General features: G+C 42.0%; 1 long non-coding RNA gene across 1 annotated transcript in view; it reads right to left on the reverse strand.

Moving 5' to 3' along the window:
• Positions 1-4,056: 4,056 nt before the first annotated feature.
• The window catches only part of LOC132397845 (uncharacterized), a 30,589-nt gene continuing 8,725 nt past the window's right edge, over positions 4,057-25,920 (reverse strand). The window contains exon 3 of the long non-coding RNA XR_009513469.1: positions 4,057-4,169. This is a non-coding gene — a long non-coding RNA (uncharacterized LOC132397845). The remainder of the gene's footprint in view (positions 4,170-25,920) is intronic.

A 25,920-nucleotide genomic window follows, 5' to 3' on the forward strand; every position in this document is an offset into this window, starting at 1 on the left:
AGTATCTCAGAAACTACCGATTTCCTGAGATTTTCACACACAACAGTCTTTCGAGCTTACAGAAAGTGGTATGAAAAGCAATAAAGCATCCAGTGAGTGGCAGTTCAGTGGGTGAAAACCCTCGTTAATGAGAGCGGTCAGAGGAGAAGTTCCAGACTGGTTCAAGCTGACAGGAAGGTGACAGTAACTCAGATAACCACTTGTTACAACAGTGGTGTGAAGAACAGCATACCTGAACCCTAAACTTAAAGTAGATGGGCGACAGAAGCAGAAGACCATAAAAATGCAATGAGTGGCCGCTTTATTCATTAGAGGAAGTACCTAATAAAGTGGCCACTGAGTGTATTATGGCAGCAAAGAATAGTATTATGAAACATAGTTTACTAAAAACTGAGAATTATTATAATTATTTTTCTGCAGGAGTACAGGGAATTTGAAGAAGCATGAAAAGACGGTGCAAATGATAGGTCTGAAATACTACAGGACTTTGGTGTGTTCACCATAGGAAGCTGGAGGAAAGCTCTCACAGGTGGCTAAGGCTTTTGCATTACCATAAGGTGTATGTCCATGGTTCCGGCAACCTCATTTAAATTTGAAGATTATAATAGTTTGTCGACAAAACACACTGGTGAAGGAGGTATTGAAGAAATGTCATTTAACGTTTAACAGTGTCAATGTATTAATTGCAAAGCAATATCTACAATAGGTATAGGTTTACCACACCAGATCAGAGAGTCAACTGGCTTTTCTGAACTTTTCTCCAAAGTCTCGAACTTTTAAAGAAAGGTCTCTTTTTACAGATTGTCTGCCTGACTTGCTGAGTTTTCCAGCATCTTCTGCTTTTATTCCAGATTTCCCTTATCTGCAATATTTTTTTTCACTTTTAAAAATACATGGATTATTCCCCTCTGAATTGGCATAAGAATTCAGAGTAACTAAGTAAAACATGATTTTTATTCAGAATCAGAATCAGAATCTTGAATGAGGTTTATCATCACCGGCATATGTCATGAAATTTGTTTTCTTTGTGGCAGCAGTAAATTGCAAAACATAACAGAAAAAAGTACATTAAAGTGTGTGTGTATATGTATGTGTGTATATATATAAAACAGTATATACTGTTAAATTAAATAAGTAGTGCAAAAATGGAAATAAAAAAGTAGTAGTTTTCATGGGTTCAATCTCCACACAGAAATCTGATGGCAAAGGGGAAAACGCTGTTCCTGAATCATTGAGTGCTGCCTTCACATTTCTGCCCCTCCTTCCTGATGGTAGCAATGAGAAGATTGCATGTGTTGGATGATGGGGGTCCTTAATGATGGATGCTGCCTTTTTGAAACACGGCTCCTTGAAGGTATCCTGGATACTTGAGGGGTTAGCTCTCATGATGGATGTGGCGAAGTTTACAACTCTCTACAGCTTATTCTGATCCTGTGCAGTAGCACCCGCCACGCCCTCCCCCATACCAGACCGTGATTCAGCCAGTTAGAATGCTCATCATGGAACATCTGTAGAAATTTGCGAGTGTTTTAGGTGACATACCAAAGCTCCTCAAACTCGGAATGAGATGTAGCTGCTGTCATGCCTTCCTTGTAGCTGCTTCACTATGTTGGGCCCAGGACAGATCCTCGGAGACACTGACATCCAGAATAGTGTGGGAATACAACAGTAAGCAAACAGTTCATGAGTCGGATTTCTTTTCCTGCTATTTCATTATAATTAGTTTAGTGGTTCTTTCAAATACCAAGTGAAAGACTGGTGTGTGAGAATTGTACATTTGTAAGATGTGTGGCATCTTGTGACACAACCCCCTCATAGATGGGCAGCACTCACAAACCACATCACCAGCCATTTATCCTCATGTTACCTAGTGTCCATTCTTCAGCTTCTCCTAGCAGATGGAGCAGAAGAATGCCACAGAATTAATACTAGGCACTAACTCTCTTTGGAAATCAGGATTTTGTTTTTCATTTCTGGTATATAGTTTATACACCACAAATGAAAATTAGCATATAGGAGGGAGATTGAAAATCTGGCTGAGAGGTGCCATAGCAACAACCTCTTACTCAATGTCAGCAAGACCAAGGAGCTGATTATAGATTTCAGGAGTAGGAAACCACAGGTCCATGAGCCAATCCTCATCAGGGGATCAGGAGTGGAGAGGGTCAGCAACTTTAATTTCCTCAGTGTTATTTTTTTTTAACTTGGATAGGTATATGGACAGGAAAGGAATGCAGGGTTATGGGCTGAGTGAAGGTCGGTGGGACTAGGTAAGAGTAAGCGTTCGGCACGGACTAGAAGGGCCGAGATAGCCAGTTTCCGTGCTGTAATTGTTATATGTTATATATTATAATTTCAGAGGATCTGTCCAGGCCCCAACATGTAAGTGCAAATATAAAGAAAAGACAACTGTGTTTCTACTTCCTTAGGAGTTTGTGAAGATGAGACATCACATCTAAAACTTTGACAAACTTCTGTAGATGTGGGGTGGAGAATAAATTGACTGCCTGCATCATACTCTGGTATGGAAACACCAGTGCGCTTGAATGGAAAATCCTACAAAAAGTAGTGGATACAGCCCAGTCCAACATGGGTAAAGCCCTCTCAATCATTGAACACATCCATATGGAGCAATGTCACAGGAAAGCTGCATCCATGCTCATGGATCCCCAGCAACCCAGGTCATGCTTTCTTTTCACTGCTACGGTCAAGAAGGTACAGGAGCTTCAGGACTCACACCACCAGGTTCAGGAAAACTTGCTACCCCTCAATCATCAGGCTCTTGAACCAAAGTGGATATCTTCACACAACTTCACTTGCCCCATCATTGAAATTATCCCACAACCTATGGACTCACTTTCAAGGATTCTTCATCTCATGTACTCAATATTTATTGTTTATTTATTTATTATTATTATTTCTCTCTTTTTTTATTTGCAAAGTTGGTTATCTTTGCACCCTGGTTGAACACTCAGGCTGTTGCGGTCTTTCATTGATTCTATTATGCTTATTATTCTATCGATTTATTGAGTATGCCTGCAAGAAAATTAATCTTAGCATTGTATGTAGTGTCATATATGTACATTGATAATAAATTTACTTTGAACTTTGCTATACAGTATTCATAAAGTGACATGCCCTGCATTGCAGACAAGTCCACAACCTGAACATAGCAACCTAAGAACTTAGATTATTTCTCTCTAGCTAGAGGAATGAAATGCATTTACCTCTCTTTGATCAGGGAATGATAGCGACTTTTCTTGTCTAATACTGGATGGCAGACTGAGAACTTGCAAGTATCTCCAATTGTGACTGAATTGCTCCTGTAGACATATTCTGGAGCAAAAGTTGAGGAGCCAGTGGTCTGAGGCAGACAAAGGGTCATAGCTGGCCAGATGTTTGAGATATCATTTCTAAAGAGGAAAAGAGGTTAGAGCTGCTGGAATGGCAAACTACCCTAGAAATGAATTCTTGAATTCACTGACATGTTGAAAATTGCAGGTGCCTTTGCACAGACAGCATAGCAGCCTGTGATAGGACAGGATCTCATTCATATCTGATTAGCGATAAGCTCTTCCCTTTGTAATTAAGTTTGGCTATTCTGTTTATCTTGGGAATTTGGAAGGTGGCACTACTAATTATACTTTAAAGCACTATTCATGAGGAATTTGAATAATTGATTTCAGCAGAATTATTGCCATTAACGTGGCTAATTTCTGTCATATATAATTTATCCTCTTAAATGGAAGTGGCTACAGATTCAGTAGGAACTTTCAGAGAACTGGAACAATACATCTTTACTCTTACAACATGAAAGAAGCATCCAGATGCGTATTTGAATCACCATGGAAGACTGTGGACCTGGTGTAGGTAGATTGGATCAGTATAAATTGGAGAAACAGTTGGTGTGGGTGTGATGATCAAAGATCCTGTTTCTGCACTACATGATAAGAAGATGTAGGTCTAAATAAACATCAAGATTTGAGATTCAATTATCATTCTTCAGTATGCAAGTATAAAGGAGAGCAAAATGATTGGCCTGATGAAGGACCTCAGCCCGAAACGTCGACTGTTTACTTCCATCCATGAATGCTGCCTGCCCTGCTGAGCTCCTCTATCTCATTGTGTGTATCGCTCGAGACTTTCAGCATCTTCAGTGCCTCTTCTGTCTATGAACAGAATGATTGTTACTCTGGATCCAAAACAGCATTAAACAAACATAATAAGCAAAAAGAACACAGCAAAAACCACAATGAATATAGATATAAACCAATTCTATAAAACATTGATTACAACTAATTGTGTGCGTGTGGCCATGCATATATAAGATTAGCTTATGTACATAGACAGATTGTTTGTACATAAAGGTCCGCATGGTGGTGTAGCAGTTAGCACAACACTTTACAGTACACTTTACAGCTTAAACCCCCCACTGCCAGTAAGGAGTTCATACGCTCTCCCCATGACCATGTGGGTTTCCTCTAACTGCCACAGTCCAAAGGTATACCGTTTGATAGGTGAATCAGTCATTATAAATTGTCCCTTGGTTAGGCTAGGGTTAAATCAGAGGTTGCTGAACAGTGTGTCTCCAGTAAGGCCTATTCCATGCTGTAATTCAATACATAAAAATTGTGCTAAATACAGGAGTACCTGGATGACTGACAGGAAATGATAAAGTGACAACGTGACTCTTGGCATGAGGAACCCTTCTAGGTAGCAACAGGACGTGAGACAACACAGTAGGACAGTGACTGTGTCAGTATAGTTATGAGGTTTGGAATGAAGACATCCTTTTAAAGAGATAGCACAAGCTCAATGGGATGAATGTATGCTTCTGTGAGTCATACAAGATGAACTGTGAAAGAAAGAAGGCTTTTGGCGTGCATGAGATGACATGAAATGTAGCAATGAATACAGAGTAGATCAAATCACTTGAATAACATTCTTGGAAGCTTGCATGTTCTCCAGATGGAAAACTAAACAGAAACAGAAGTTTTAAAATGAACAATTTTTAAAATGTATTGAAAAAGAAAACACAATAGTTTGAGTAAGTTGTTAAAAAGTTGTCAATTAAAAATGAGTTACATGCTCCTGGGAATTCTTCATGTGTTCCGGTAATGCAATTACACATCATTTCTGTTACACTTCATATCCTAGGAATCTACTTATAATTTAACTGCTTTACATTTTATTGATTTTACATTTTCACTGATACTGGATCAAATTTCTGGAGCATCCGAGTTGACAGCATTGTGGAAGCACCTTCTCCTCAATGTTCAGGGAGAAGGCTTATCACCATGTTATTCTGGCCAGCTCGGAGTGCTGAGAATGAACAGAAAAAGGAGGTTCTCAATTAAATAGAGTTCTTAAGGATAATTGACTTGGTGGTTTACTGTGAGTTACTCTCAGTTAATGATTGAAGAATTCAGTTTTACAAAATTATGTCGTGACTGTCTGCAGATGAGCTGGTCATAAATTATTAATTGCCATTACTTCACAATGGCAATGGCAAAAGTAAAGCATTTACTTCTCCGTATCAGTTGGCCAGACTTCTGGCTACTGCTGCAGAAACTTAACCACCAAGCTGTCATTCTCTTTCTGTTAAAATGGTATGTTTCAGAGATCGAGGTACGATTCTTGTTGACTGTCATATCAACACATCATTTGGACTGAGAAGTCCGAGACATGATTTTAAATTGTGCAGATGATAATGATGTGGGGAACCATGCCAAATTACACGAAAGCTGAATGAGTGGTTAAATGGCAACTTTAATTCAAAGTTGGAGAATGTGCAATGTGATGATTTATATTGTCAATACTTGTGGAATTAGGTGGCAGGGTGGAGATAAATCTCTACTAAAGGGGATGTAAGGTGCTCCTTCCTTCTGCTAGCCTGCAGGCCACCCTTGGGCAAGGTGTAGCACCTACTTAGCTTCCCCCCCCCTCCCCCACCACTGATCCCCCGATCAGGGTCACATGAATCTAGGGTGAATGGTTGCTTAATCATAGCACAATTCCTGGTTATGCGGCCACTGTTGCCAGGTAGATGAAGAGCATTGATAATGGCTGAGGTCACCCACCTTGTAAAGACACTGCCCAGAAGAAAAGAATGGCAAACCATTTCTGTTGAAAAAATTGCCAAGAACAATCATGGTCATGGAAGACCATGATCACTCACATCATACAACACAGTACATAATGAATGAATGAAGATGTGGAATGTACTCCATTATATTAGCAGTACTCAGCTTCATTGTCATCATCATCACACTTTAAAATCATTTCTCCAGTTTCTCATGTGTTGATATGGGATGTAAACTAGAGTTGCAGGGGGATGGGAACCAGGTTGTCGAGGCAGAAGTTGGTAAGAAGTGACATGGGGTCAGAAGATGTTGAAACTTTGTGGATAGAGCTAAGGGTAAAATGACCCTGATGGGAGTTGTATAGAGACCCATAAGCAGTAGTAAGGATGTGGAGATAGAAAATGCAAGCCAAAAGGGCAATATTGTAATAGTCATGAGTTCAATATGAAGACAGATTGGGAAAATCAGGTTGGTGCTAGATTCTAGGACAGGGAATTTCTAGAGTGTCTATGAGATGCCTTTTTAGGGCAGCTCATGGTTGTTCCAACAAAGGGATCAGCTATTCTGGATTGAACATAGAACATAGAAATCTACAGCACATTACAGGCCCTTCTGCCCACAATGATGTGCTGACCATGTAACCTGCACTAGAAACTGCCTAAAATTTCCCTAGGCTCTTAAAGGACCCATTCTGGATTGGGTGGTGTCATCCCAGGGTTCTGAAAAGAGGTGGCTGAAGAGATCGTGGAGTTTCAGAATATAGCGGAGATGAGGAGGAATTTCTTTAGCCAGAGAGTGGTGGATCTGTGGAATTATTTGCCACAAGCAGCTGTGGAGGCCAAGTCTTTATGTATATTTAACACAGAAACATAGAAATCCTACAGCACAATACAGGCCCTTCGGCCCACAAAGCTCTGCCGAACATGTCCTTACCTTAGAAATTACCTAGGGTTACACATAGCCCTCTATTTTTCTGAGCTCCAGGTACCTGTCCAGGAGTTCCTTAAAAGACCCTATCGTATCCACCTCCACCACCATCGCCGGCAGCCCATTCCACGCACTCACCACTCTCTGCATAAAAAACGTGCCCCTGACATTTCCTCTGTACCTACTTCCAAGCATCTTAAAACTGTGCTCTTTTGTGCTAGCCGTTTCAGCCCTGGGAGAAAGCCTCTGACTATCCACACAATTAATGCCTCTCATCATCTTATGCACCTCTATCAGGTCACCTCTCATCCTCCTCGCTCCAAGGAAAATTGGCCGAGTTCACTCAACCTATTCTCACAAGGCATGCTCCCTAATTCAGGCAACATCCTTGTAAATCTCCTCTGCACCCTTTCTATGGCTTCCACATCCTTCCTGTAGTGAAGCGAACAGAACTGAGCACAGTACACCAAGTGGGGTCTGAACAGGTTTCTATATAGCTGCAACATTACCTCTTGGCTCCTAAACTCAGTCCCACGATTGAAGAGTCTGTCACTTCCTGGTGCGACCTTCAGCCAATCAGAGAACCTTGGTGATGGCACCAAAATCTAGGTGAACGCAGGAAATCGTTTTTGACAGTGAATTTAATGTTTAACAGAAAACTACACTCCAAATGGCAAGGTACTTATAGCAAACTTGTCACATTTGGTATTTTCATGAGACTGAAGATGGATAAAGCTTTTCACAAAAACAAACTAAAAGACAAATAGGTGTCATATTAATTTAGAATTCTAGCATTTGAAATGCCTTATACTTTTATACTATCAGTCTGCAAATTTCACTCACAAATTTCTACAGATGAACTGTGGAGAGCTTTCCAACTGGCTGCATCAACGTCTGGTATTGGTGTCGGAGGGGAGGAGGAGGTTCTACTGCACAGGATTGAAATAAGCTGCAGAGACAGAGAGCTGCCAAATTAGTCAGCTAGTCTATGGACACTAGCCTCCATAGCAGTACAACACAGAAACAGGTCCTTCGGCCCATCTAGTCCATTCCAAAACTACTTAAACTAACTACTCCCAACGACCTAAAGCAGGTGTTACTCCTTGCCCGAACGTGACCTGCAGGCTAGCGGAGGGAAGGAGCACCTTTCACCTCCTTTGGTAGAGGCCTATAATTTCCTAGATTATGTTCAGATATTTTTAAACGGCGGAACAACATTGGCTATCCTCCAATCCTCTGGTACCTCTCCTGTCACCAAGGATCTCTGCTAAGGACCCGGTAACTTCTGCACTTAACTCCCATAGGGTCCGAGGGATCCCCTTGTCAGGTCCTGAGGATTTATCCACCCTGATTTGCCTCAGGGTAGCAAACACCTCCTCCTCTGTAATCTGCACAGGGTCCATGAAGTCGATGCCGCTTTGCCTTATTTCTATAGACTCCGTGTCCATCTACCAATTAAATACAGATGGAAAGAATGCACTTATGATCTCCCCCATCGGTTTTGGCTCCACACATGGATTACCATTCTGGTCTTCCTCAGGACCAATTTTATCCCTTGCAATCCTTTTGCTCTTAGCATATCTGTAGAGTCCCTTAGGATTCACCTTCACCTTGTCTGCTAGAGCAAACTTCATACTTTCTTTTAGCCTTCTGTGAGGAAATGCCACATCCCACAGACCCCATTACCAAGTGGGAAAAAGGCATTCCGGAAGCCATTGAAAACACCCAAGTCCACACATCAGAAGTTTAGAGCAACTCTGAATTAGTGGTGGAAGGAAGATTTCTTTCTAAAGTGTCCTTCTGTTCAGGAACATATTGCTCCACCTCTGAAAGAGTCTACTGGTCCCACGTTGACAACATAGAATGTACAAATCAGAGTGGAAGAAGATAGGGTTTGATCCTAAGGGATTATCTATGAAAAAGAAGGAAGTATCTGCTGTTGGCCTATCTACTTCTTATGATCATCCTTAAAGAATAAGAGGGAGTTATCCCCAGTCTCCTAACTAATATTTATGCTCAGTTAACATCATGTTGGAAAGGAGAGACTATCTGGTCATTATCCACTCATGCCAACTTGAAAATCAGATGCTGTTGTTCTGAATTATATGAAGACTGCACTTCAAAGACATTCCCTTTCCTGTGAAGTGATTAAGATCACAAGTCACAGATGCATGAAGTTCTGGCTTTGTGCACAAAACTAAGCTGTGTGCGATTGGAATTTGTGATGTATATTTTAACGGTGTATTTTGGGGCTGATCAAGCAATCTGATGCATTGCGGGAGTTTGGTGATATTTGGAGCAGAGTATGAGGCCTGGAGGCCTGGAGGTGGGGTGTCAGACCGAGGCTTCAAGCAAAATTGAAGTCAGCGAGGATGAAAGCAGAGGATGGGCGTGCGTTCGGTGCCCTCTGCCTATGTTTGATTGGATTTCTCCTCTCTCTCTCTCTCTCTCTCTCGCTAGCTGCTGTAGGAGGAAAGTGCCGGAGTCTTGGCAGGATTGATTAGAGATGCTGTGGACTAATTTTGTGTGATTTTGAGGTTCATGTGCATGTATCCCTGGATTCTGGTTACTCTTTTTTATTTGCTGTTTTTGAGTGGTTTAATTCCAGGCGATCGATGTGGGCTAGGGTGCTCCGGCAAAGAATGGCCACACAGCCTGCATTGGCTAGCGGAGTTGCGCTGAGTTGAACTAAACCAAATACTGGACTCTTGGATTGCTTTTGGATATTTTATGTGTTGTTCGCCCGCTCTTAACCAATTGCACTATTTCTTCTTTCTTTTTCATGCGCTGGGTGTTCGATGCTTTCTTGAACAAGTCCTTTGTTTTGTGGCTGTCTGTAGAAGGACAAATCTCAGAGTTGTATACATACTTCGATAATAAATGTACTTTGAATCTTATGTATTTGATTATTTTTAATTACTGTACTCTTTTACAATGGAAAGGATGTACCTGGAAAATTGTTAATATTATTTATTACATTCTAGGACACACACAAGCCATGAGAAGGATAAGAAAAAGACATCTGTTCTCCTTACAGCTGCACTGAAACCTCTAATGGAAAAAGAAAGAGTTCACGGTTCACATTTAGCACCTTCCATCTGGGTTCGGAAGAAGGTTCTTGGATTTGAAACTTTGATTGTTTCTCTGCCCACAGACGCTGCCTGACCCTCGTTTTCATTGTTTTCTGGTTTGAACTCAGATTTCCAGCATCTATATTGTTTATATTTTCATTTACTGAGGGCATTCATGATTAATCTAATTCATGTAACTGAAAAGTAAAGAAACATTTCCACTACTCAATGGAAAACTAAAGTCGCATTTATTGTCCTGTGCACATATGCATAGTTGCAATGAAAAATTTACTTAGAGCAGCATTACAGGTGTAAGGGGTTTCTTTTTTATATGTTACTGCTAAGGCTAATAAAAAGGCTTCTTATGTTAAAAGTAAAAATGCTTCTTTGTTATGTTAACTGCAGAGAGACAGCTTTCTCTGGCAGCTTGTTTGGGTTATAATTACTGTTAACGAGAACTGTATTCATTTGTTAACCAATTGGGATAGATGTTATTCTTTCTTGTGGGTCTGTAAGCTAGTGTTGTGCGTACTTTTGGGGAGAAGGCACGATGCTGTAGGCTGGACGACGGAACAGACCCCGGGCAGGGGTCTGAGGCCCAGGGTCTTCGGCGAGGAGAGGAGACGAGGACAGACTCGTGTGGAGCGGCTGGTCGACCACCGTTGTTGGTCCCAGGCAGTGGGTCGAGGAGGTCGGAGGGGATCGAATGGTGGCAAGAAGGCTTCGTTAACTAAGCTCCAACGGTTGTGCACGAAGTGGTTGAACTTTGATGAGTTTGGCGTCTTTTACTTTTCCTTTTATATTGTATCTCTATTAAGTACATAGTCCCAGCAAGATCTATAAAGTGTAATCATTTAGTCGCATATGGTGTACTGTCTATTATGTGGCATGGTGGGGTACATCACACAGCGTCTGCACAAGCTGATTACCCAGTTTGGCGGGGCCAAAGGCTGCTGCCCCTAGACGGAAGCGAGCTGAGCAAGCCAGAGGCTTACCGGGGGCTACACAGGCAAGTAGCATTATTTAAGCAGTATACACAAGAAAAACATAAATGAAGTATGCACAATGTTTATAAAATATTACACAGACAACGCAAAAGTTATCAAAGTGGTCATCACATTGCTAAACTGTAGTGACTAGTATATTGCCAGTTAGCTCAAGAAAGACAAAATGGTAGAAGAGATGTAGCTGTCTCGAACCTAATGATGTGGGACCTCAGACCTGTACCGCCTGCCCAGTGGTAACTACAAGAAGATGGCATCGCCTAGACAATGGAGATCTTTGATGTTGGATGTTGTCTTCTTGGGGAAGCACCTCCTGTGGATTCTACCAGTGTTGATGATGGAAATTAAAGGAGCAGAAACTAATAAAAACCTTATGAAGAAAAGTGGTTTTGTGGAGTTATCTGACAGTTTCATAGCTGATTGAATTCTTACAGCAGTAGTTTTCTTCAACAAAATAACATCTATAAACAGTCAAATTGCATTAGTCTCAGATGGTAAAAAGGTATAACAAAATGTGCCATGTGGTTTGACTGGCAGAGTTAGATATTTCAGATGGGTAAACCTCAATATATGTTGAATTCACTTCAGAAAGGTCAAAAATATTTCTTTCCATCATTAACAATCAGAGCTCATTATCTTACAATCCAGCAACTACTTCTTTGATTTTTGACTTCTTTACATTTTCTACTGCAATATTTCCAGGTGGCAGGGCGGAGATACCTGGAGGTGTAAGGCAATCTTTCCCTCCACTAGCCTGCAGGTCACCCTTGGGCAAGGTGTAGCACATGATTAGCCCCCCCCCCTCCAACCCCAATCCGGGTCACATGAAGCCATGGGAGCAGGTGGTATGAGCCGCTGGTACATATCACAAGTGTTGGTTATGCAACCACTGACGCCAAGTAGACAGTCTCTGAAGAGTACTGATAATGGCTGGGATCACCTATCTTGTAATGACACTGTCAGAAGAAGGCAATGGCAAACCACTTTTGTAGAAAAATTTGTCAAGAACAATGATGGTCATGGAGAGAGCATGATCACCCATGTCATGCAACATGCCACGTACTGATGATGATGAATGCAATATTATTTCCACATGAAGACAATGAATTAAGTTTGGTATGATTTATTCAGATTTCCTTTGTATATTATCATTGATAAATTGTTTATTTCACATTCCTAAATTACTACCATGCTGAAAATGCAAATTGAAATAAATGGCTAAAAATATATCAATTTTATCTGTCAAAATTGTTAAGAAATACAAATCAAATTTTACTTAGCTAGACATAAATTCCAAAGTGCATATTTGAGCAGAGCAAATTTAATAAACAAGATTGCCTGGAGCTTATGTATATATTATTTCTTCCACCATAACCTGCTTTAGTGATAATCTAGAAGATACTACTAATGTTCAAAATATTTACAGCTCCTTGTTACCTACTTTCTTGTTGCAAGATGCATTGTCATCTTCATCCTACAGCATCTAGCCTTTGTAATACCACCATCCCATGACAGCCCCTTATCTGATTTTAAAATCATTGTTAAAAGCATAGACTACTTTCTAAATGAAATGAAAATTCAAAAATCTGAGGAGCTAAAGGTTCATTTGCAGTGAGTGGTGAGGAAGGCAAATGGGATGTCAGCATTCATATCAAGACGACGAGAATATAAAAGCAAGGATATAAAGCTGAGGCTTTATAAGGCACTAGCATCACTTGGACTATCATGATCAGTTTTGGGCCCTTTATCTTTCTTTCTTTTTACAATATTTTTATTCAGAAGAAAAAAAAGATTTACAGAGTGCAACATATAGATACATCTCAACATAACTTGTGTACATTCATATATTGTAATAAAATTGATCAAAATGTTATAGCATAACACATAAATGTATACCACTGTGTAATCAAAAATTTAAAGACAGGTCATACATCATAAAAGAATTTTTTTTATATAAAAAAAAGTCAACCCCCTACCAACTACCAAAGAAAAAAGCTGATGGATGACAATGGATAATTAGAAAAAAAACATATTCACTTAAGAAGAGAAGATAAAAATATACATAAAAGTCTGTGCACTGTTAAACTATAAATTGGAAAAGTAATTTAGGAAAGGTTCCCAAATATCATAAAAAGATTGTTTCGAATTTAAGACTGAGCAGCGGATCTTTTCTAAATTTAAATACGACATAATATCAGGTAGCCATTGAAGATGTGTAGGACGGGTAGACTCCTTCCATTTAAGCAAGATTGCTCTTCTTGCTAAAAGAGAGGTAAAAACTAAAACCTGTAGGTTATGAGTATTTAAAGTTTTATCTTCATTTGCAATAATACCAAACAAGGCAGAAAGGGGATTTGGGTCAAATTGGACCCTAAAAAGTTGTGAAAAGATATGAGGGCCCTCTATCTAAGAAAGGATGTGCTGACCTTGGAGAGTTTTCAGAGGATGTTCACAAAGATGATTCCAGATTGAAAAGCTTATCATATGAGGAATGTTCAATGGCTTTGGAACTGTACTCACTGAAATTCCAAAGAAGCAGTGGTGACCTCATTGAAACCTATCAAATGTTGGACTGCCCTGATAGGGTGGATGTGGAGACAATGTTTCCAGTGGTGCGAGAGTCCAAGACCAGAGGACACAGCGTCAGAACAGAGGGATGTCCATTTAGAATGGAGAATAGGAGGAATTGCTTTAGCCAGAGAGTGGTGAATCTGCGGAATTCACTGCCACAGGCAGCTGTAGAGGCCAAGTCATTGGGTATATTTAAGGCAGAGGTTGACAGATTCTTGATTAGTCAGGGCATGAAGTGATACAGGGAGAAGGTAGGGGACTGGGGCTGTGAGGGAACTGGATCAGCCATGATGAAATGGCAGAGCTCTCTTGATGGGCCAAATGGTCTAATTCTGCACCTATATTTTATGATCTTATTAAATATCTGACCTTTGTACTGATATTGGTTCCAGGACCAGAAACATTAACTGTGTCTCTTTCCACAGATCTGCCTGACCTGCTGAATTTGTTCAGCATTTTCTGTTTTTATTTGACTTTTGTTAACTCTGCAACATTAGAATACAACTTTAGAACACGGAACATAGCACAGGACAGACCCTTTAGCACACACCAGTGATCAGATGTCCAACTAATCTAACACACAGAATGTTTGAGGAACTCAGCAGGTCAGGCAGCATCTATGGACTAATCCTTTCTGTTTACACAAGCTTCCGTTACCTGCAATTCACATGCCGATGCAAAAGCCTCTTAAACACCCCTTTTTGCGTCCACTTCTGCCAATAACCCAGTCAGCGCATTTCCGGCGCCCACCACTTTGTGTAAGTAAACGTGCCCCGCACATTTCCTTTGAACTTACTCCCTCTCACCTTTGACTAGGAATTGTAGCGACTTTTACGGGATGAATGGATACTGAAGCAAATAGATGAGATGCAAATCAGGTATATGAAATTATCAGATGGCAGAGAAAACTAGAAAGATTCAAATGATCAATTCTTGTCTCTATTTCAGAGTCCCTCTAGCTTACTGTCCCAAATTTCATTGCAACCATCACCATAGTTGCATGAGTGCAACGTTGACTGAAGCACCAAACCAATTAATGTAGAATAGCTAACAAAGGCTTTCATTTCTTCTTCCTCTTAATGGTGTAAATGCCAGGCATTTTAAGGGAAAGTTACTATTGTTACAAATGCAGCTAATTACATCACTGAACGGATGAGATTAATTTTGGCTTTGTGCAAAACAACAAGGCAGGTAAAAGCAAATCAGAACGGTTTCTCATCTATTTGCATTTGTGTTCATTTTAATGAGCTGCCAGATTATTGTTTTCACTATGTCTCTCAACTGAAGCTCTTTATTAGTGGAGTAGACTAGAAAAATAAATTAGAAACAGGTTTAATATCACTGGCATATGTCATGAAATTTGTTGTTATGCAGCAGCAATACAATACAATACTATAATAAATACAAATAATAATAAATAATAAATACAATACAATAAATACAATACAAATACAATAATAAAAGCTACAAATTACAGTTAGAAGTATACATATATAAAGTTAAATTAAACAAGTAGTGTAAAAGGAGAAGTGAGGTAGTGTTCATGGGTTCAAAGCAAAACACGCAAAATGCTGGAGGAACTCAGCAGGTCGAGCAGCATCTATGGAAAGGAGTAGAAAGTCAACATTTTGGGCTGAGACCCTTCTTCTGGAGTGAGGAGGAAGGGAGAAGATTCCTGAATAAAAATGTGAGGGGAGGGGAAAGAGATCTGCTGGAAGGTGATATGTGAAGCCAAGAAGGTAGGAAAGGTAAAGGGCTGGAGAAAAAAGAATCTGAAAGGAGAGGAGAGGAGAGTGGACCATAGGTGAAAGGGAAAGAGGAGGGGCCCAAAGGAAAGTGACAGAGAGGTGAGAAGAAGTGAAAGGTCAGGGTAGGGAATAGGGGAAGGGGGAGATGGAATTTATTCACCAGAAGGAGAAATCGATACCCATACCATCAGGTTGGAGGGTACCCAGACAGAATAAAAGATGTTGCTCCACCAGCCCAAGGTCAGCCTCAAGTTGACACAGGAGGAGCCCATACATCAACACATCGGAATGAGAATGGGAATCGAATGTTGGTTCAATATCCATTGAGAAATCTGATTGCAGAGGGGAAGAAGCAGTTCTTGAATTGTTGACTATAAGACATAGGAGCAGAATTAGGCCATTCAGCCCATTGAGTCTGCTCCACCATTCCATCATGGCTGATTCCAGATCGCACTCAACCCATACACCTGCCTTCTCAGCATATCCTTTGATGCCCTGACCAATCAGGAAACGATCAACTTCCACCTTAAATATACGCACTAACTTGACCTCCACCGCAGTCTGTGGCAGAGCATTCCACAGATTTACTACTCTCTGGCTAAAAAAAATTCCTCCTTACCTCTGTTCTATAGGGTCACCCCACAATTTTGAGATTGTATCCTCTAGTTCTGGATACACCCACCATAGGAAACATCCTTTCCACATCCACCCTATATAGTCCTTTCAACATTCAGTAGGTTTCAATTAGCTCCCTCCTCCACATTCTTCTGAATTCCTGTGAGTAGAGGCCCAAAACTGCCAAACACTCCTCATATGTTAACCCCTCCATTCCCAGAATCATCTTCGTAAACTTACTCTCTCCAATGACAACACATCCTTTCTGAGATATGGGGCCCAAAACTGTTGACAATACTCTAAGTGCAGCCTGACTGGTGTCTTATAAATGCTTAGCATTATCTCATTGCTTATGTATTCTATTCCCCTTAAAATAAACTCCAACATTGCATTTGCCTTCTTTACCACAGACTCAACCGGTAAATTAACCTTCTGGTAGTCTTGCACAAAATCTCCCAAGCCCCTCTGCACCTCTGATGTTTGAACCTTCTCCCCATTTATATTATAGTCTGCACTATTGTTCCTTTTACCAAAATGCACTATCATATACTTCCCAATACTTGTATGACTCTTCTTTTTGCCCATTCTTCCTAATTATCTAAGTCCTGCTACAATCACAGTGCTTCCTCAACACTACCTACCCCTCCACCTATCTTCAGATCATCTGTAAACTTTGCCACAAAGCCATCAATTCCAGTCTAAATCATTGACAAACAATGTGAAAAGCAGCAGTCCCAATACTGACCCCTGAGGGAAACCACTAGTCACCGACAGCACCAGAAAAGGCCCCTTTTATTCCCATTCCCTATCTCCTGCCTGTCAGCCATTCTTCTATCCATGTCTGTATCTTTCCTGTAATGTCATAGGATTTTATCTTGTTAAGCAGCCTCATGTGTGGCACCTTATCAAATTCCTTCTGAAAATCCAAGTAAATGACACCACTGCCTCTCCTTTGTCCTCCCTGCTTGTCGCTTCCTCGAAGAACTCTAACAGATTTGTCAGACAAGTTTCCCTTTACAGAAACAATGCTGACTTTGACTTATTTTATTATTAGTCTCCAAGTACCCCAAAACCTCATCCTTAAGAATAGACTCCAACATTTTTCCTACAACTGAGGTTAGGCTAACTGGCTTATAATTTCCTTTCTTTTGCTTTCCTCCCTTCTTAAAGAGTGGAGTCACATTTGTAATCTTCCGGTCCATAAGACCATAAAATCATAAGACAAAGAAGCAGAAGTCAGTCATTTGGCCCATCGAGTCTGCTCTGCCATTTTATCATGAGCTGATCCATTCCCCCATTTAGTCCCACTCCTCCGCCTTCTCACCATAACCTTTGATGCCCTGGCTACTCAGATACCTATCAATCTCTGCCTTAAATACAGTCCTCCAGGACCATGCCAGAATCAAGTGAATCTTGAAAGATCATGATTAGTACATCCGTTATCCCCTCCCCCCACTACTTTCAAATCTCTTACTATCTGTCCTTTCAGTTAGTCCTGATGAAGGGTCTCGGCCCGAAACGTCCTCAGTGCTTCTCCGTATAGATGCTGCCTGGCCTGCTGTGTTCCACCAGCATTTTGTGTGTGTTGTTTGAACATCCATTATCTCTTCAGCAACCACTCTCAGGACTCTGGGATGTAGTCCATCTGGTCCAGGTGATTTATCCACCTGAAGACCTTTGAGTTTGCCTCATTTGTTCTCCTTTGTAATAGCAATGGCACTCACTCCTGCTCCCTGACACTCACAGACCTCTGGTACGCTGCTAGTACTTCCACAGTGATTACAAATGCAAAGTACCTCTTAAGTTCATCTGCCATTTCTTTTTCCCCCATTACTATCTCAACAGCATCATTTTCCAGTGGTCCAATATCAATCCTCACTTCTCTTTTACTCTTTATGTAACTGAAGAAAAATCTTTTAGTATCCTGCTTTATATTATTGGCTAGTTTACTCTCATATTTCATCTTTTCCCTTCCTATAGCTTTTTAGTTGCCTTTTATTGGATTTTAAAAGCTTCCCAATCATCCAATTTCCCACTCACTTTTGCTACCTTATATGCTCTTTACTTGGCTTTTATGTAGTCCTTAACTTCCCTTATCAGCCATGGTTGCCTACCCCTGCTATCTGAGAAAAACTTTTTCTGTGGGACATATCTATCCTGCGCCTTATGAACTATTCCCAGAAACTTCAGCATTCTCTGGTCTGCCGTCATCCTCCTCCAATCCACCTGGGCAAGCTCCTCTCTCATGCCTCTGTAATTCCCTTCATTCTATTGTGATACTTATATGTGAATTATGCTTCTCCCTCTCAAATTGCAGTATGAATTCAAACATGTTATGATCACTGCTTCCCAAGGGTTCCTTTACGTTAGGCTCCCTAATAAGATCTGGGTTATTACACAGCACCCAATCTAAGATGGCCTTTCCCCGAGTAGGCTCGGGCACAAGCTGCTCTAAAAAGCCATCTCATAGGCATTCAACAAATTCCTTCTCTTACGATCCAACAGCAACCTGATTTTCCCAATCCCCTGCATATTGTGTCATTACCCTTATTACATGCCTTTTCCAGTTCCCTTTTCAATCTCAACCCCACATCTTGGCTACTATTTGGAAGACTATATATGATTCCCATAATGGTTTTTTTTTGCCCTTGCAATTTCTTAACTATCCACAAAGACTTAACATTCTCTGATCCTGTGTCACCCCTTTCTAAAAATGTAATTCCATCTCTTACCAGCAGAGCCACACCACCACCGATGCCTTCCTACCTGTCCTTTTGATACAAAGTATACCCTTTGATGTTAAACTCCCAACTTTGGCCTTCTTTCAGCCACGACTAGTGATGATCACAATGTCATACTGACCAATCTCTAATCGAGTGTGTGCCTCCCAAGTGAATGTGAGTTTTAAATACCAGTACAAGAAAAAAATCAACTTGCTTACACTTGGCTTTCCCCTTAAACAAGTAAGACGTGATGATCATTCTGTTTCAATTTTTTCCCCAACTATAACTGTCACTGCTTGTCAAGCTGGCATCAGTTTATTTTCTAGCTTTCCAGTATCCACAGTAAACTAAAAATAACAACCATATAATTTCCCACACAGAAATTACTGGTAATTTGGTACCAGTTGCTTATTAGTTCTTGGCATTTGTGGTGATTGGCAGTTTGATCACTTCATGATTTTCAAATTTAATACCCACCCTCTATTAATACCCACCCATCTCCTGAATAATGTTGTCATCCTATGTTTCTCTTTAACTTATCTAAATGTTCTACATTAATTTAATGAGCTCATATTTATTTGTTTTAGGAATGACATCATGATTTGGAATAAGGAAACCAAACTCAATACTGATCACAGGGATGTAAATTATGTTAATCCTCCTATAATTGAATCTCAAGTGGTTCAATCTAATATCAGAGAATGCATACATTATACAACCTGAAAGTTGTACTCTTCACAGACTTCCATGAAACAAGAAACCCCAAAGAATTAATGATGGAAACATCAGAACAGGAAAGCCCCCCCCCCCACCGTGCACAAGCAGCAACAGAAGCATTGACCCTCCTCCCCCTCCCCCCAGTTGCATCAGCAGATGCCCCACCATCCACCCCCACCAAGCTAGCAATAGCAAACCCCCCCCCCCCCAAGGAGACATTGATCTAGAGTCCATCAAAAACTATAAATCATAATGCAGCACTTTGTAATCTCAGCAACACACACAAAGTGCTTGAGGAACTCAGCAGGCCAGGCAGCATCTGTGGAAAAGAATACAGTTGACATTTCAGGCCAAGACCCTTCAGCAGAATTGGAGAAAAAAGATGGGAAATCAGAGTAAGAAGGTGGAGGGAGGGGAGGAAGAAATAGAAGATAGTAGGTGGTAGTGAAACCGGGAGGAGGGGAGGGGTGAAGCAAAGAGCTGGGAAGTCGATTGGTGAAAGAGATAAAGGGCTGGAGAAGGGGGAATCTGATAGGAGAGGACAGAAGGCCATGGAAGGAAAGGAAGGGGTAAGAAATCCAGAGGGAGGTGATGGACAGGTAAGGAGATAAGGTGAGAGAGGGAAATGAGAATGGGAATGGTGAATGAGTGGGGAAGGATGCATTACCGGAAGTTCGAGATATCGATGTTCATGCCATCAGATTGGAGGTTACCCAGATGGAATATAAGGTGTTGCTCCTCCAACCTGAGTGTGGCCTCATCGTGGCACAGGTAAATTTGAGGGCAGGGTGGAAGTTGGAGGCAAAGTTGATGAAGTTGACAAGCTCTAAACAGGTGCAGGAAGCACGTTGATGTAGCATAGAAAAAGATGGGGAGTGATACCAGTTTAGGCTTGGAACATAGTTCCACGTAGGGACAAAAAGGCAGGCAAAGCTGGGACCCAAGCGAGTGGGTCATTGTGCCATAGCTACACTTTTTGTTTGAAGGAAGTGGAAAAAGCCGAAGGAAAAATTATTGAGAGTGAGGATCAGTTCTGCCAGATGGAAATATACCTATACAATGAAGTTCAGCATTTGCATTAAATCAAATCAGTGAGGACACACAGGTGTCACCAAAGGAAACTTAAGGTGCTTCTTCCTTCTGCTAACCTGGTTATCACCCTTAAGCAAGGTGTAGCACCTGTTTAGCCCCACCACCCCACTCAATCAGGGTCACATGAAGTCACGGGAGCAGGTGGTGGATGGTCATATGAGCAGCTGGTGCAGATCACAAGTCCTGGTTGTGTGACCACTGACGTCAGGTAGACAACCTCTGAAGAGTATTGATAATGGTTGGGGACACCCAACTTGTAAAGACACTGCCCAGAAGAAGGCAATAGCAAACCACTTCTGTAGAAAAATTTGCCAAGAACAATCATGGTCAAAGACCATAATCCCTCACATTTTATGAAGATGATGATGAGAGAATTAGAACATTTCGCCAATCGCACTGAAGGACTGGCAATACAAAGACATGAATATATACAATTTGGAGGGGATAATACTCCTGTGAGATTAGCATATTTCACTGTTTCTTCCAACCACACCCACTTAATTAAATTCTTGAGCATATGAACCACCAAGAGTTTCCAGACACCGAACATTAAGATGATAATTCATGTATCACTGCTACCTTTGTCATCTGTTTTATGTGTAATTCCCTTGCTAAACATAAAGCCAGCAAGAAATACAAATTGCTTTTATAATGTGATAAATGTGGCATTAAATCCACAGCTGGAGATAATCCATGCCCAAGCCTGCTCTCAGCCCTGCTGCTAAACCAATCATCCATTTGATAATGCCGACTTGTTCATAGCCTGGCTGTAGCTAAGATAATCACCTTTAGAATTCCTCCTGGTTTCAGCTGAAGATTCAAGTAATGCACACCCCCCAATGTGGGAAAGCTGGAATGATCCTTATTTTACAGTTGGTGATTGTTAGGCCCATTCACTCCTGAACAAGTCAAAATACTAACCAGCTGCATCACCCTCTGGTATGGGGGGGGGGGGGGGGAGTAGCGCAGGGCACAGTCTACTGCACAGAGTCGAAGTAAGCTGCACAGAGTAGCAAACTTGGCCAGTTCCTTCATGGGCAATAGCCAGGACATCTTCAAGGAGCAATGATTCAAAAGAGGCTGTGTCCATCATTAAGGCCATGCCTTGTTTTCTTTGCTACCATCAGGAAGGACATACAGGAGTCTGAGGACACACACTCAATAAATCAGAAACAGCTTCTTCCCCTCTACCAGCCAGGTTCTGATTGGACTTTGAACTCATGGGCACTACCTCACTACTTTTTTATTTCTATTTTTTCACTACTTCTTCAACTATGTAATACATACTTACTGCAATTCACCTTATTTTCTCCAGTATTATATATTGCAATGCACTGCTGTCACAAAAACAACAAATTTCACAACATATGCCAGTGATACTAAATCTGATTCTGATTCAGATTTAACTGAGATGCATCATATTGTATGGAATAAGATAGGCTGCTGCATAATTAATTGGCAATATGGATATATCAATCGCAGACAAATTGTGGTGAATGAAAATATTTTCGTAACAAAAGGGCTTTTCTCACTTAAGTCAGTTCTACTGTAATGAGAATGGATTGGACCCAAATTCTGGAGTGTCCAAGGCTAGGATCAACACATGATTTCAAACTGGATCAAAAATCTGAGCACAAAACAAAAACTAGACAAAATCACAAGTAGGCTTAAGGTTGAGCACCAAACTTTAGTTCAGGTGCTTCTTAACTGCTCAAACTTTGACACCCAAACCATGATTGCCAATTAGCAGGACTGCCCTGAATCTTTAAAGGGGTACAGCAGCTATCAATACTCAGGTGTGTTAGAGCATGAAAGCTGATGTGGACAGGTGCATTTCATAACAGGACCCCTGCTTAGAGAGATGATCATTGTAGTCATGAATGAGGTCTTGAACTAATATGCCACTTCCAGGCACCCAGCCCCTCTCCTCCAGTCCGAATCCTTCCCAGTCCACGAGATATTGTTGAACACCTCAAAGAGTATGTGAGTCCCAAATTCTTCTCGCAGTGAAAATCTGTACCCCGTCAACAAACCTGGGTGGTGGCAGGGCTGACAGGCTGGTGTTCACAGGCTTTAACTTGGGGAGCTGCAAGGTACAGACCACCGAGTTTACTTTCCTGAGGGTCCGGAAGGGTCCAATGAACTTGCACGCCAACTTCTGGACTCCACTCGGAGAGACAAATCCTGAGTCGACAGCCAGACCTGTTGTCCCTGCCTTCTCCTGTGGTTAGCCTTTACTTCAACCTTCCAGGTAGAAGCTAACAGAATCTCCCTTGTCCTAGTTCATCCCTCCTTGCAGGGTCAGACGAGATCGTCGGCCACAGGAACCTCAATCTCTGCCTCCTGCTTGGGATGGAGAGGTGGATAATATCCAAACTGGTATTTCAAAGGAGACATACCATGTGCCGAATGTCATAAAGTGTCGTGGGCGACCTCTGCCCACATCAATGGTCACTTTACTCATTTGATCTTTCAAAGGTCGGGCATCTTAGGGTACATGCCATATCTTGGTTCACCTGCTCCATCTGAAACCCAGAGGAAAGACTTGCTGTTGCCCCAATCAGTTTGCAAAACAGCCTCCACAAATGTGACGTGAAATGTGGACTATCTAACACAATGTCCTGCGGAAAACTGCTACAGGCCAATATTGGCGGTCTCCACCGCAGATGGAAGTCCTTCCAAGGCAATGAGTTTGTAGGCCTTTGAAAAACGATCAATAATTACCATGGAAAGCAGAAGACATGTGACAAAATCCATGGAGATGTGAGCCCATGGTCTTTCTGGACCAGGCACAGGGTGAAGGAGCCCTTGAGGTTGGGTGCAGGGGCTCCTTGTTCCAAGAGCACACCTTGCATGCCTGATCTCCCTCACCATTCTAGGCCACAAATATTGTCTCCTAATGAACTTGAGGGTCCTGGTAATCCCTGGGACAAATGAATCCCAGGGCAAGAGCCTCCTTAGTGCTTCTCTCCAGCCTGAGAGCATGAATAATCAACCCCGTGGAGGGCACATACCTGGCAGTAGATTGATTGCACAGTCGTAGGGATGGAATGGAGGAAGAGTTGAAGCCTTTCCCTTACTGAAGACTTCTTCCAAATCCCTGTAGACAAAAGGAATTTCTACTGGCTTAAGTGCTGCAATTACCCCCAAACCTTCCTCCGAGGATGATTTCTGAGACTCCGTCAGTAGTGGGGGTGCTTCGGCAGATCCCAGATTTTCCCCCATAGGCCCACAAGAGGCTCCAGTGAAAACAAAATCCAAATCACAGTCCAAATCCTCAACAGAAGATCTTTGGCTTAGCTGCTAGAGTTCCATAATGCCTGGCCACCTCCTATTGGCTAGTTCCTGACTTGACTGAGTTGGAACTCGCACAGGCCTATTGGCGGGAGCTGGTTTGTCTTCCTCTGAAGGTAGGACCAGGTCTCCTAAAAGCTCCAGGTTACCCTGAACAGAAGTCTGTCTCCTTGCTGGCTGCTGGTCTTGGGAGAGCCTGGGGTGGGAACACCAAGCCAAAAACAAGTCCTCTTAAAATGGCTAGACCAACTAGTGGTTTTCCCTCCTTCCAGTCTACAGATGGGTTATGCTGAGACAGTCAAGGGCACCCAAGGATCAGGGGTATGAGTGGAGAGTCAATAAAGCAGAAACTAATGTCTTCCATATGATCACTTATTGCTTCTGCAACACCATCGTCTGTTGTTGAATTTGCCCAGACCCTAGCAGGTGATCATCAAAGACAGTTGGAGGCAAAGACTGACTCAACTCTCACAGCAGTATATCAAACCAATGGGTAGTTCCCAGAGTCCACAAAAGCCTTCACCTGCTTCAGGTTCTTACCCCAGATAAAATCTACCTTCAGCACAAAACCAGAATCTGTGGGGTTGGGTGTGATGGCGGCTACTGTCACAGTTCTCCCAACACTGGACGGTCTTAGCTGTCCCCTAGGTGGCTGCAGCTTCGGGCATTCGACCTGCAGGTGACCTGATCCCCACAGGAAGTGCAACAACGATACATTGAGTCCAAGCTCGGGCCAGCCCTCCTCAACCTCATGATGTAGTCCCACCTATGTTCTGCAGTTGATTATCGAGACGGATGGACTGGTCAATGAAAGACTCTAAGATCTCTTCTGGTTCTCTCAAGGTGAGGGCATCCTTCAGTTCAGTCCATGGTAGTATAGCCTCCCTGTGGCCATGGTCTCTAATCAACCTCCTGGACCAAGGTCCGAAATTCAATTGTGCAGTCACCCAATGACCACTCCCCCATCGAAACTTCATCAAGAAGCTTGAAGCTTGGCTGACTCCGGCAGTGTGATGAATCTGCTCCTTCATTGCAGCCCTGAATTCCTCCTAGTCTGAGCAAATCTCTGACCTGAGTTCCCAATGCATGTTGGCCCAGGCTAGGGCTCTTCCAGTCAGAAGAGAGATAATGAAGGGCACCTCTCCCCACTCTAAAAGGAACCGAGACAACTGGAGCTGAAACATTAACAGGCACTGGATGAGGAAGCCATGACAAGACTCCAGGTCCCCGTTGAATCTCTCCAGGGTTGGAAGATGTACTGACTCCAGTGCAAGACCTTCTGGCTCTCCCAAGCAACCCTGACTTCCTCCTTGCCAAAGTCAACCAATGGCTACCTGGAGATTGTGCATCTCCAGGCTCTGTCAGGAAATCTCTTCACTGTGGCTGGTCACTGCAGACGAAAGGCTCTGACACCATGCCGGCTCAATCGCCCTGTGACAAGAATCCTTGCAAAGAATGGATTGGACCCAAATGCCGGACTATCCAAGACTAGGATCGAGGCACGATTTCAAACTGGATCAAGAATCTGAGCACAAAACAAGCACTAGACAAAATCACAAGTAAGTTTATGATTGAGCACCAAACCTCAGTTCAAGCGCTCTTTAAATGCTCAATTCTTAATGCCCAAATCATGGTTCCAATTAGCAGAACTGTCCTGAATCTTTAAAGGGGCTGTGCCAGTATCCATACTCTGGGAAGTTAGAGCGTCTAAACCTCAGAAGGTGGCGCAGATGGGTGCATGTCATAACAATTGCAAAAAGCAGGGCAGCAATGGATATTGATCTGGTGTTTGAAGTCCTCACCCACTTATAATTTGGTGCAATATCCATTATCCAGAACAATCAACCAGTGGCCACTTTATTAGGTACTTCTAGTACCTAGTATTAGATATTTCCAGTACCTAATAAAGTGGCCACTGAGAGTAGGTCCATGATCTTCTGTTGCTGTAGCCCAAGCACTTCAAAGTTCAAAGTGTTGTGCATTCAAAGATGTTCCTCTACATGCCACTGTTGTTACTATCACCTTCCTGTAAGCTTGAACTAGTCTGGCCATTCTCCACTGACCTCTCACATTAA

Source organism: Hypanus sabinus, chromosome 8 (assembly GCF_030144855.1).
Source record: "Hypanus sabinus isolate sHypSab1 chromosome 8, sHypSab1.hap1, whole genome shotgun sequence".
Lineage (NCBI taxonomy): Eukaryota > Metazoa > Chordata > Chondrichthyes > Myliobatiformes > Dasyatidae > Hypanus > Hypanus sabinus.